This window comes from Anomaloglossus baeobatrachus, chromosome 7 (genome assembly GCF_048569485.1).
Source record: "Anomaloglossus baeobatrachus isolate aAnoBae1 chromosome 7, aAnoBae1.hap1, whole genome shotgun sequence".
In the NCBI taxonomy this organism is placed as follows: domain Eukaryota; kingdom Metazoa; phylum Chordata; class Amphibia; order Anura; family Aromobatidae; genus Anomaloglossus; species Anomaloglossus baeobatrachus.
Window position 1 is genome coordinate 302,883,659 of NC_134359.1, and position 11,100 is coordinate 302,894,758.

Sequence of the window (11,100 nt, forward strand, 5' to 3'; positions counted from 1 at the left end):
AAATTGGGATTCTGATCTGGCTTATATATCCTGAGTCATATTGCAAAGGATTGTCAAAAATCCACTTGTGACTTTTAGGATCGCTACTTCCAATAGGTGGCGCTGTGCTAGAGTTTGTCTCCTTTACTGGAGAGACAATTTGAATATTTCCCAGAGGGGCATTGCAGCTATAAGTCCCCTTACCTGGCAGCCAGACTGGCTTGCAAAGTCTCCTTAAGGAGAATAGTGTTCCCCCGTGGAATTTTAGGGGCATTGCAGCTATAAGTCCCCTTACCTGGCAGCCAGACTGGCTTGCAAAGTCTCCTTAAGGAGAATAGTGTTCCCCCGTGGTCCCCACATAGCTTTCTCATGAGCCAGATCAGACACCCCCATACTTTGCACTGACGAGGGGCAAGCACCCCGAAACACCGTGTCTGCAAATTGGGATTCTGATCTGGCTTATATATCCTGAGTCATATTGCAAAGGATTGTCAAAAATCCACTTGTGACTTTTAGGATCGCTACTTCCAATAGGTGGCGCTGTGCTAGAGTTTGTCTCCTTTACTGGAGAGACAATTTGAATATTTCCCAGAGGGGCATTGCAGCTATAAGTCCCCTTACCTGGCAGCCAGACTGGCTTGCAAAGTCTCCTTAAGGAGAATAGTGTTCCCCCGTGGAATTTTAGGGGCATTGCAGCTATAAGTCCCCTTACCTGGCAGCCAGACTGGCTTGCAAAGTCTCCTTAAGGAGAATAGTGTTCCCCCGTGGTCCCCACATAGCTTTCTCATGAGCCAGATCAGACACCCCCATACTTTGCACTGACGAGGGGCAAGCACCCCGAAACACCGTGTCTGCAAATTGGGATTCTGATCTGGCTTATATATCCTGAGTCATATTGCAAAGGATTGTCAAAAATCCACTTGTGACTTTTAGGATCGCTACTTCCAATAGGTGGCGCTGTGCTAGAGTTTGTCTCCTTTACTGGAGAGACAATTTGAAGGTTAGCACTGAGCACTTTCAGTGTAATAATACACACTGCTGCTGCTGCATATGTCACTTTATTACATTTGATTTATATTTGTTCAATATGATTGATATCAGAGTCAATAATTTGCTTTTATTTTTTCAGTTTTTTTATAGACATGTGACACCCTCTGTAAGGTGTTAAATACTGTTTGTATAGAGTCTAGTGCAAGGGTACAAGGGAAATACAGGATTGCTAAACAGTTCTTGTATTACTTCATACAAGTGCACAAAACATGAAGGGTTAAACAGGTGCAGGGTGCAGAGGCTGGGAACAAATTAAGCAGGAATGGATCCTCAAAGTTCAGCAGAAGTGTCAAAGTATAATTCAGTCTCTCTTACTGTACTTGTAAACGTCCATGGCCGAGCAGAAGGGTCCTGTGTGGACACGAGTTCCAGGGATCCTAAACAGGATGGCAGAAAAGTAGTTATTCCAAAGACTTCAGGAGACCAGGTTACAGGCAGGCTGCAAACAGGATTCAGAAGCACTGGTCCATCAGCTGAGGAGGCTTAAGCAGGTAATTGGCAGGGAACAGGGCGGGAACATAGAAGCTGAGGAATCCATATTGACTGAGGGCAAAAGTGAGGGCAACAGAACAGGAAGCAAGATGACCAATGAAGAAAAAACAGATTAACGCAAAATGACAAAACAAGGCAAAAAGTCAGAGAACCTCACATTACTCCCCCCTTAGGGACGGCCACTGGATGACCCCAGACCAGGCTTGTCTGGGTACCTCTGATGGAACTGGCGGAGTAAGCGGGGAGCATTGATGTTGTCGACTGGTTCCCAAGAGTTGTCTTCCGATGAGTAGCCCTGCCACTTAATCAGGTACGGTAGCTGATTTCTGTGCAACCTGGAGTCCAGGATTTTCTCCACTCCAAATTCTTCCTGACCATCAATTAACACTGGATCAGGAGGGGAAGGAGAACGTCCAGAAAAATGTATTAGGTACTGCTGCCTTTAGGAGAGAAACGTGAAACACATGGATTCTCATAGTTCTGGGCAGTTGAAGACGACAAGCCACAGCACTTACAATCTTAGTGATCTTGTAGGGTCCAACACATTTTTGTCCCAATTTAGAAGATGGAATTCTCAACTTAAGGTTTCTGGTTGATAGCCAGACCAAATCTCCTACCTTGAAGGCTGGTGCAGGCTTACGAAACTTATCAGCTGCTTTCTTATACCTATCTTGAGCCAATCCCAGGTTTTCCTTTAGAAGATCAAGATTCTGCTGTAGCGAAGAGATTCTGTCAGCCACAGCTGGTAAGGGCGAATCTATGGGAAGGCGAGGAAGAATATTAGGGTGATATCCCAGATTACCATAAAAAGGAGACTGTTTAGTGGAGGCGCTCTGAGAGTTGTTATATGAAAACTCAGCCAGTGGGAGTAGATCCACCCAGTCATCTTGTAGATGGCAGATGAAACAGCGGAGATACTGTTCCAAGGTCTGGTTGGTCCGCTCAGTTTGTCCATTTGTCTGGGGGTGAAAGGCAGAAGAAAGATTAACTTTGATGTCTAATGCCTTACAAAAATTCTGCCAGAACTTTGAAGTGAATTGCACCCCTCAATCAGAAATAACCTCATCTGGTACTCCATGCAGATGGAACACATTTTGAATAATTAGGTCAGATATCTGTTTTGTAGTGGGCAAGCCGACACAGGGGATAAAATGAGCTGCTTTCGTTAATCGGTCCACCACCACCAAAATAGTGTTTTTTCTTTGGGAGGTTGGCAATTCTACAATAAAGTCCATTGCAATGGAACCTCATGGAAGGGATGGAATAGGCAGGGGCTGTAATAGACCTGTAGGTGAAGAATGTGGAGTCTTGAATCTCGCACAGACTTCACATGAAGTAACATAATTTTGAACGTCTCTTCTGTAAGTGGGCCACCAAACGAAACAAGAAACAAACTCTTGAGTCTTTAGAATTCCTCTGTGTCCAGCCATTTTTGAATCATGAACGAGTTGCAGTACTCTCAATCTGACTGCCTCAGGTATGTACATACGTTGCCCTTGAAGCCACACACCATTTTTGAAGACCAGACTTACTTCATGAGATGATTTTGCTAGCAAAGAATCTGAATGATATGCCTCCTTGATGTCATTGAGTAAGTCTTGATTATGAATCACTCCCAGGAATCTGGAAGAATTGTCTTAGGAGGCGTGAATGGAATGGTGTCAGTCGAGAAGATCCTAGACAGTGCATCAGCCTTCCCATTGTATGACCCAGGCCTATAGGAAACTACAAAACTAAATTGATTTAAGAAAAGGCTCCAACGAGCCTGGCGAGGAGTCAAGCATTTGGCCGACCTGATAAACTCCAGATTGCGGTGATCAGTCAGGACGATTATCTGCTGTGCTGCACCCTGAAGAAGGTGTCTCCATTCCTTGAAGGCAGCAATAATGGCCAGAAATTCTCTTATTTCCCACATCATAGTTTCTTTCCGCTGAAGACAACCGCTGGGAAAAGAAAGCACAGGGACGTAAAACATTATTCTCACCTGTCCTCTGTGAGAGTATGGCACCGATGGCGCAGTCCGAGGCATCCACCTCTACTATGAAGGCAAGTTCAGGGTTAGGATGCACTAAGATAGGCGCTGAGGTGAATTTATTCTTCAAAAGGGAAAATGCTTCTTGGGCTTGAGGCGTCCAGGTGAAAGTAGACTTCTTACGGGTAAGTTGTGTGATAGGTGACACTACCTCAGAAAAGTTCCTGATGAAACGCCGCTAGAAATTGGCAAACCCGATGAAGCGCTGAACCTCCTTTACATTCTTGGGAGCTGGCCAGTCTTTGATGGCTTGAGTCTTGCTTTCATCCATGCTTATTCCCTGTGAAGACATTACGTACCCCAAAAATTGAATCTCGGTCCGATGGAATTCACACTTTTCCAGTTTGATATAAAGATGGTTCTGTCGAAGGCGCTCCAATATCATCCTCACATGTCTATGATGTTCATCTGTGGAGTTAGAAAAGATTAAAATATCGGCTAGATAAATCACCACAAATGTATCCAAGAGATCCCTGAAGATATCGTTAACTAGATGTTGAAAGGTAGCTGGGGCGTTACACAGGCCGAACGGCATAACTAGATACAGTGGTACCTCGCTTAACGAGTAACCATCTTAATGAGAATTTCGCTATACAAGCAAAGCTTTCTGTAAATTTGTAACCCGCTTTACGAGAAAGCTTTGCTGTACGAGCGAAATTCTCACCGCACACACTTCCGGTTTCGTCCATCCACCGCACTCTGACCCGCACTTGCAGTCCACACAAACACACACATGCACGCACAAACACACACAAACACACACACACATGTACTCACAAACACACACATGCACGCACAAACACACACATGTACTCACAAACACACACAAACATACACACGCACGCACATACATACAGTATTATGCTCACCTTACCTTCCGTTCCACCGCTGGTCTGATGGTTCTTGTAGTTCCCGGGTACATCGCGGCGTCCTCGCGGCGAACTACAAGACCCAGGAGGCCTGCGATGGAATGGAGGGTAAGGTGAGCATATAATATAACATAATATGTTTACCTTTCGTTTAATCGCCGGCCTCCTGGATGCTGTAGTGCGCCGCGCAGCTCCAGTCCACGCTGTATATCTGCATCCATAGCGACGAGGGAGGAACTTCCTGTCATCGCTAATGAAAGGCAGAGCGCTGGCCAATCAGAGGCAAGCGGCTCTGCCTTTGACGTCAGCGCTCTGACCGGGAACTTCCTGCCTCGTCGTTATGGTAACGCGTTACATAGCCCGGCCCCGTACCAGAGAAAAGGAAGTCCCAGCAGACCGGCGATGGAACGGAAGGTAAGGTGAGCATATAATATGTGTGTGTGCATGCGTGCATGTGTGTTTGTGTGAGTTTGTGTGTGTTTGTGTGTGTGTGTTTGTGTGTGGTTGTGTGTGGTTGTGTGTGGTTGTGTGTGGTTGTGTGTGTGTGGAATGATAGAATAGGGGACCAGGATGGGACATTTTAGAAGTTGTGGAACGGATCGTCAGCATTGCAATGATTTCCTATGGGAAATCTTGCTCTGCTGAACGAGTACCTTGATTAACAAGCACAGTCCCAGAACGGATTGTTCTCATTAAGCAAGGTACCACTGTATTCAAAATGTCCATAGCTCGACCTGAATGCAGTCTTCCATTCATCCCCAGGTCTAATGCGGACCAAATTATAGGCCCCACGGAGATCCAATTTAGAAAAAAATCTTTGCATGCCGAACTCTTTCTAATAATTCAGGGATCAAAGGCAGTGGGTAGCGGTTTCTGATTGTGACCTTATTGAGCTCCCGATAGTCTATGCAGGGCCTAAGAGAGCCTTCTTTCTTTTTCACAGAAAAGATGGGTGCGCCTGCAGAGATGATGAAGAGTGGCGAATGAAGCCCTTGGCTAAATTTTCATCTATACAGTATAGTCCTTCAATGCTTTTAAGTCTGGTCCAGCCAGGGGGCTAAATTTTGCCAAAGGGTATCTCAGCACCAGGTAAAAGTTCAATTGGACAGTCATAGGGATGGTGGGGGGGGGGGGGGGGGAAGCTGGTCAGCGTTCCACTTATCACACATATCCACATACTCACAGTATATTGCTGGTAGCTCGGAGACTGGTGTGGGTATCTTAGGGGCTGAACAGACTGAAACCCCAGGACTTATCTGCTTCTCTGGAAAATGCAGCTCCTTGGTTTCCCAGTTTATTGTAGGGTTCTGAGCCTGCAGCCATGGCAATCCTAGGATGATGGGAAAATGGGGAAAAGAGATGAGCATAAAAGACAGTCTCTCTTGATGATTGTTACCCAGGAGAACCTTCAGGGGCTCTGTCTCCTGATCCACTGGTCCAGAGGTTAACAGTGAACCATCCACAGTCTCCATCTGTACAGGAGTAGTCTTCTTCACAGAACGTATCCCATGTTTCTGGGAAAAGGAAATGTCCATAAAATTGCCGCTTGCTCCGGAATCAATCATAGCAGAGCTAGACACCCATCATAGCAGAGCTAGACACCCTGACTGTGTTCACCCAGAGCTTGATGGAGAGAAATATATGAGAATTGTTCTTCTTACAACTCGGCTGAGACACTGCTGAGGAAACCTGAAAAACTGCAGCATTGATGTGGGAATCAGAAAGTCAAAATAACAAAGAGTCAGAAATAACGGAGTTCAAGTCCGAATAATCAATGTCTATAGCTGCTGATCTCTCTGGAGCCCGTGATTCAGATATGACAGATCTCCTTTCTCAGCACTCAGTGTACGACCGTTGTGGTAGTCTTACAGGATCAGCTGGGGCAGTTTGTAAGGAAATGCCCTGACTTACCGCAATAGAAACATAAGTTTTCCTTCAGTCGATGTTCCTTGCGTGCATCACTGACTCGTCTCTGTAGAGAGTCCACCTGCATGGGTTCAGGTTCAGTGTCTCGAGTTCTCCTACCAACAGACTCCTTAACTGGAGAAGAAGGAAGGAAATTGTTAATACTGTAATTTTCAGATACTCTCTCCTGTCTGCGCTCAGTAAGACGGACATCGATCAGAATGCAGAAATTGATGAAATCTCCCAAGGCAGAGGGAGGATCTGCACGAGCAAGTTCGTCCTTAATCACAGAAGACAATCCTTTCCGGAAGACAGACTTCTTGGCGGAGCTATCCCAAGTGGTGTCGAGGGCCCATCTTCTGAACTCCAAGGCATACTCTGCTACAGAACGTTTACCTTGACGCAAAGTCAACATGGCTGCTTCTGCTGTAGCACCTCGGTTCGGGTCATCAAACACCTGACCCATGGCTGAAATGAAATCATTCAGATTATTCAAACAATCATCATCAGTCTCAATCAGGGGATTAGCCCATGCAAGAGCCTTGCTGGTGAGCAGCATGATTATTGTTAGCACTCTCGATTGCTCACTGAGGAACTGTGATGCATGAGCAGCAAAAAACAGTTTGCATTGGTTAATAAATCCCCTGAATTTTTCCCATTCACCGCCAAAGTGAAATGGTGGCAACTTTGGGATTCCAGAAACCGGAGGTGAAGATGATGCTTGGAGTCGCCCCTCTAGGGACTCAATCCGGGCCCGTAAATCACGAATGGTTTGTCCAAAAACCTGCAGATTATGTTCATTACGATCCTGCACACTTGCAATGCTGATCTTTAAAGCCTGTATCTCAGTAAGAATTATGTCTGTCACTTCACACAGATTGCTAATACGGGCTTCCATATTCCCAGACCCTGCAGACTCTATTCTTGGCTTCTGAATCTTGTAAGGTGTTAAATACTGTTTGTATAGAGTCTAGTGCAAGGGTACAAGGGAAACACAGACACAGGTTTGCTAAACAGTTCTTGTATTACTTCATACAAGTGCACAAAACATGAAGGGTTAAACAGGTGCACGGTGCAGAGGCTGGGAACAAATTAAGCAGGAATGGATCCTCAAAGTTCAGCAGAAGTGTCAAAGTATAATTCAGTCTCTCTTACTGTACTTGTAAACGTCCATGGCCGAGCAGAAGGGTCCTGTGTGGACACGAGGTCCAGGGATCCAAAACAGGATGCCAGAAAAGTAGATCCTCCAAAGACTTCAGGAGACCAGGTTACAGGCAGGCTGCAAACAGGATTCAGAAGCACTGGTCCATCAGCTGAGGAGGCTTAAGCAGGTAATTGGCAGGGAACAGGGCGGGAACATAGAAGCTGAGAAATCCATATTGACTGAGGGCAAAAGTGAGGGCAACAGAACAGGAAGCAAGATGGCCACTGAAGAAAAAACAGATTAACGCAAAATGACAAAACAAGGCAAAAGTCAGAAAACCTCACACCCTCTTTTGGATACATTGTCCTTGTTTCTTTACTAAAAAAGCATTTCATTGTTTCTAACCCTATTACAGTCTTTTGTTTGCTTTTTATTATCTGGATGGAGCAGATGTGGTTCTAACACATCTATATAAAGCTCAGCATTGACAGTGCTTTTCATGTGTGTGTTCCCCATGCCATGGACACTAATGTAGCCCCTAAACATAAAAAAGAAGGAACTGTGCATTGATAAGCTGAATGTTTCCTTTCCTTGATAACAAGCTGGATGGTCCCCTTTCTTGATAACAAAATAGCTAGACCCTTTCCTCAATAACAAGCTGAATAGTGCCTTGCCAACAAGCTGAATGGTACCTTTTCTCCTTACCAAGCTGAATGATCCCTTTCCTCGGTAATAAACTAATTGGTCCTTTTCATTGATAACGAGCTGAATGGTCTCTTTCCTTGATACGCTGCATGGTCCCTTTCCTCCTTGAGTCAGCAGAATTGATTTTGAGATGTGTTGCTTCCATCAATTTCTTAATGAGTTCATTTTGCAAATGAGATGGAAAATGTCTGACCAACTTCTAAACTATTATGTGTTCTGTTTTAAATAAAATATGAAAGTAAGAGATTTCCAGATTATTGTATTCTTGCTCCCTTAACATTTAAAACAGCTGCCCAACTGTTTTTAAATTGTGGGCATATATTCAGTGCCCTTGCGAAAGTATTCGGCTCCCTTGAATTTTTCAACCTTTTCCCACATTTGAGGCTTCAAACATAAAGATAAAAATGTTAATGTTTTGGTGAAGAATCAACAACAAGTGAACACAATTGTGAAGATGAACGATATTTTTTGCTTATTTTAATTTTTTTTAAAAATAAATAACTGAAAATTGTGGCGTGCAATATTATTCATCCCCTTTACTTTCAGTGCAGCAAAATCACTCCAGAAGTTGATTGAGGATCTCTGAATGATGCAATGTTGTCCTAAATGACTGATGATGATAAATATAAGCCCCTGTGTGTAATCAAGTCTCCGTATAAATGCCCCTGCTCTGTGATAGTCTCATGTTCTGTGTAAAGCGCAGAGAGCATCATGAAGACCAAGGAACACAACAGGCAGGTCCGTGATACTGTTGTGGAGAAGTTTAAAGTCGGATTTGGTTACAAAAAGATTTCCACAACTTTAAACATCCCAAGAAGCCCTGTGCAAGCGATCATATTGAAATGGAAGGAGTATCATACCCCTGCAAATCTACCAAGACCCGGCCTCCATCCAAACTATCATCTCACACAAGGAGAAGACTGATCAGAGATGCAGCCAAGAGGCCCATGATCCCTCTGGATGATCTGTAGAGATCTACAGCTGGGGTGGGAGAGTCTGTCCATAGCACAGCAATTAGTCGTACACTGCACAAATCTGTCCTTTATGGAAGAGTGTCAAGGAGAAAGCAATTTCTCAAAGATATCCATAAAAAGTGTTGTTTAAAGTTTGCCACAAGCCACCTGGAGACACCAAACATGTGGAAGAAGGTGCTGTGGTCAAATGAAACCAAAATAGAACTATTTGGGCACAATACAAAATGATATGTTTGGCGTAAAAGCAACACAACTCATCACCCTGAACACACCATCCCCACTGTCAAACATGGTGGTGGCAGCATCATGGTTTGGGCCTGCTTTTCTTCAGCAGGGACAGGAAAGATGATTACAATTGATGGGAAGATGGATGGAGCCAAATACAGGACCATTCTTGAAGGAAACCTGTTGGAGTCTGCAAAAGACCTGACACTGGGACGGAGATTTGTCTTCCAACAAGACAATGATCCCAAACACAAAGCAAAATCTACAATGGAATGGTTCACAAAAAAATGTATCCAGGTGTTAGAATGGCCAAGTCACAGTCCAGACCTGAACCCAATCGAGAATCTGTGGAAAGAGCTGAAAACTGCTGTTCACAAACGCCTCCATCCAACCTCACTCAGCTCCAGCTGTTTACAAAGAATGGGCGAGAATTTCAGCCTCTCCATGTGCAAAACTGATAGACACATACCCCAAGAGACTGCAGCTGTAATCGCAGCAAAAGGGGCGCTACAAAGTATTCACTTACAGGAGATGGATAATATTGCATGCCACAATTTTCAGTTATTTATTTTTTAAAATTAATAATTTAAAATAAGTAATACATTTCCTTCCTCTTCACAATTGTGTCACTTGTTGTTGATTCTTCACCAGAACATTAACATTTTATCTTTATGTTTGACGCCTGAAATGTGATAAAAGGTTGAAAAATCCAAGGGGGCCGAATACTTTTGCAAGGCACTGTAAATATATATTTAACACTGGATAAAATGATTCAATATATTTCAGATAGTTTTCTTCCTTCAAAAGGACAACTTATTTGCATACTTTTTACCCATAAAGAATTGCCTGCATTTATCTGTAAACATCTTAATCTCTCCAGTGAGAACCATAAGGGTACCTTCACACTTTAGTGACGCAGCAGCGATCCCACTTGGTCAGGATCGCTGCTGCGTCGCTACATGGTTGCTGGTGAGCTGTCATTCAGGCAGATCTCATCAGCGACCAGTGACCAGCCCCCAGCCAGCAGCGACATGGAAGCGATGCTGCGCTTGCAGGGAGCCGGCGTCTGGAAGCTGCGGACACTGGTAACCACGGTAAACATCGGGTATGGTTACCCGATATTTACCTTGGTTACCAGCGCACACCGCTTAGCACTGGCTCCCTGCACTCCTAGCCACAGTACACATTGGGTTAATAAGCAAACCTTTGCTTATTTACCCGATGTGTACTCTGGCTACGTGTGCAGGGAGCCGGCACTGGCAGTGTGAGAGAAGCGAACGCTAGTAACTAAGGTAAATATCGGGTAACCACCTTGGTTACCCGATGTTTACCTTGGTTATAGCTTACCGCAGGCTGTCAGACGCCGGCTCCTGCTCCCTGCTCGCTTTAGATTGTTGCTCTCTCGCTGTCACACATAGCGATGTGTGCTTAACAGCGGGAGAGCAACAATAAAAAAATGAACCAGAGCAGTGTGTAACGAGCAGCGATCTCACAGCAGGGGCCAGATCGCTGCTCAGTGTCACACAGCGAGATCGCTAATGAGGTCACTGCTGCGTCACAAAAACCGTGACTCAGCAGCGATCTCGCTAGCGATCTCGCTGTGTGTGAAGTACCCCTTACCCCCACTCTTATTTAAATTGCAGTTCATAACTATTCATGAGAAAACAGTGATAACAAATGAAACCCCATAAGCATTAGTGTCTAATATGTCTTTATTCCTCTCTT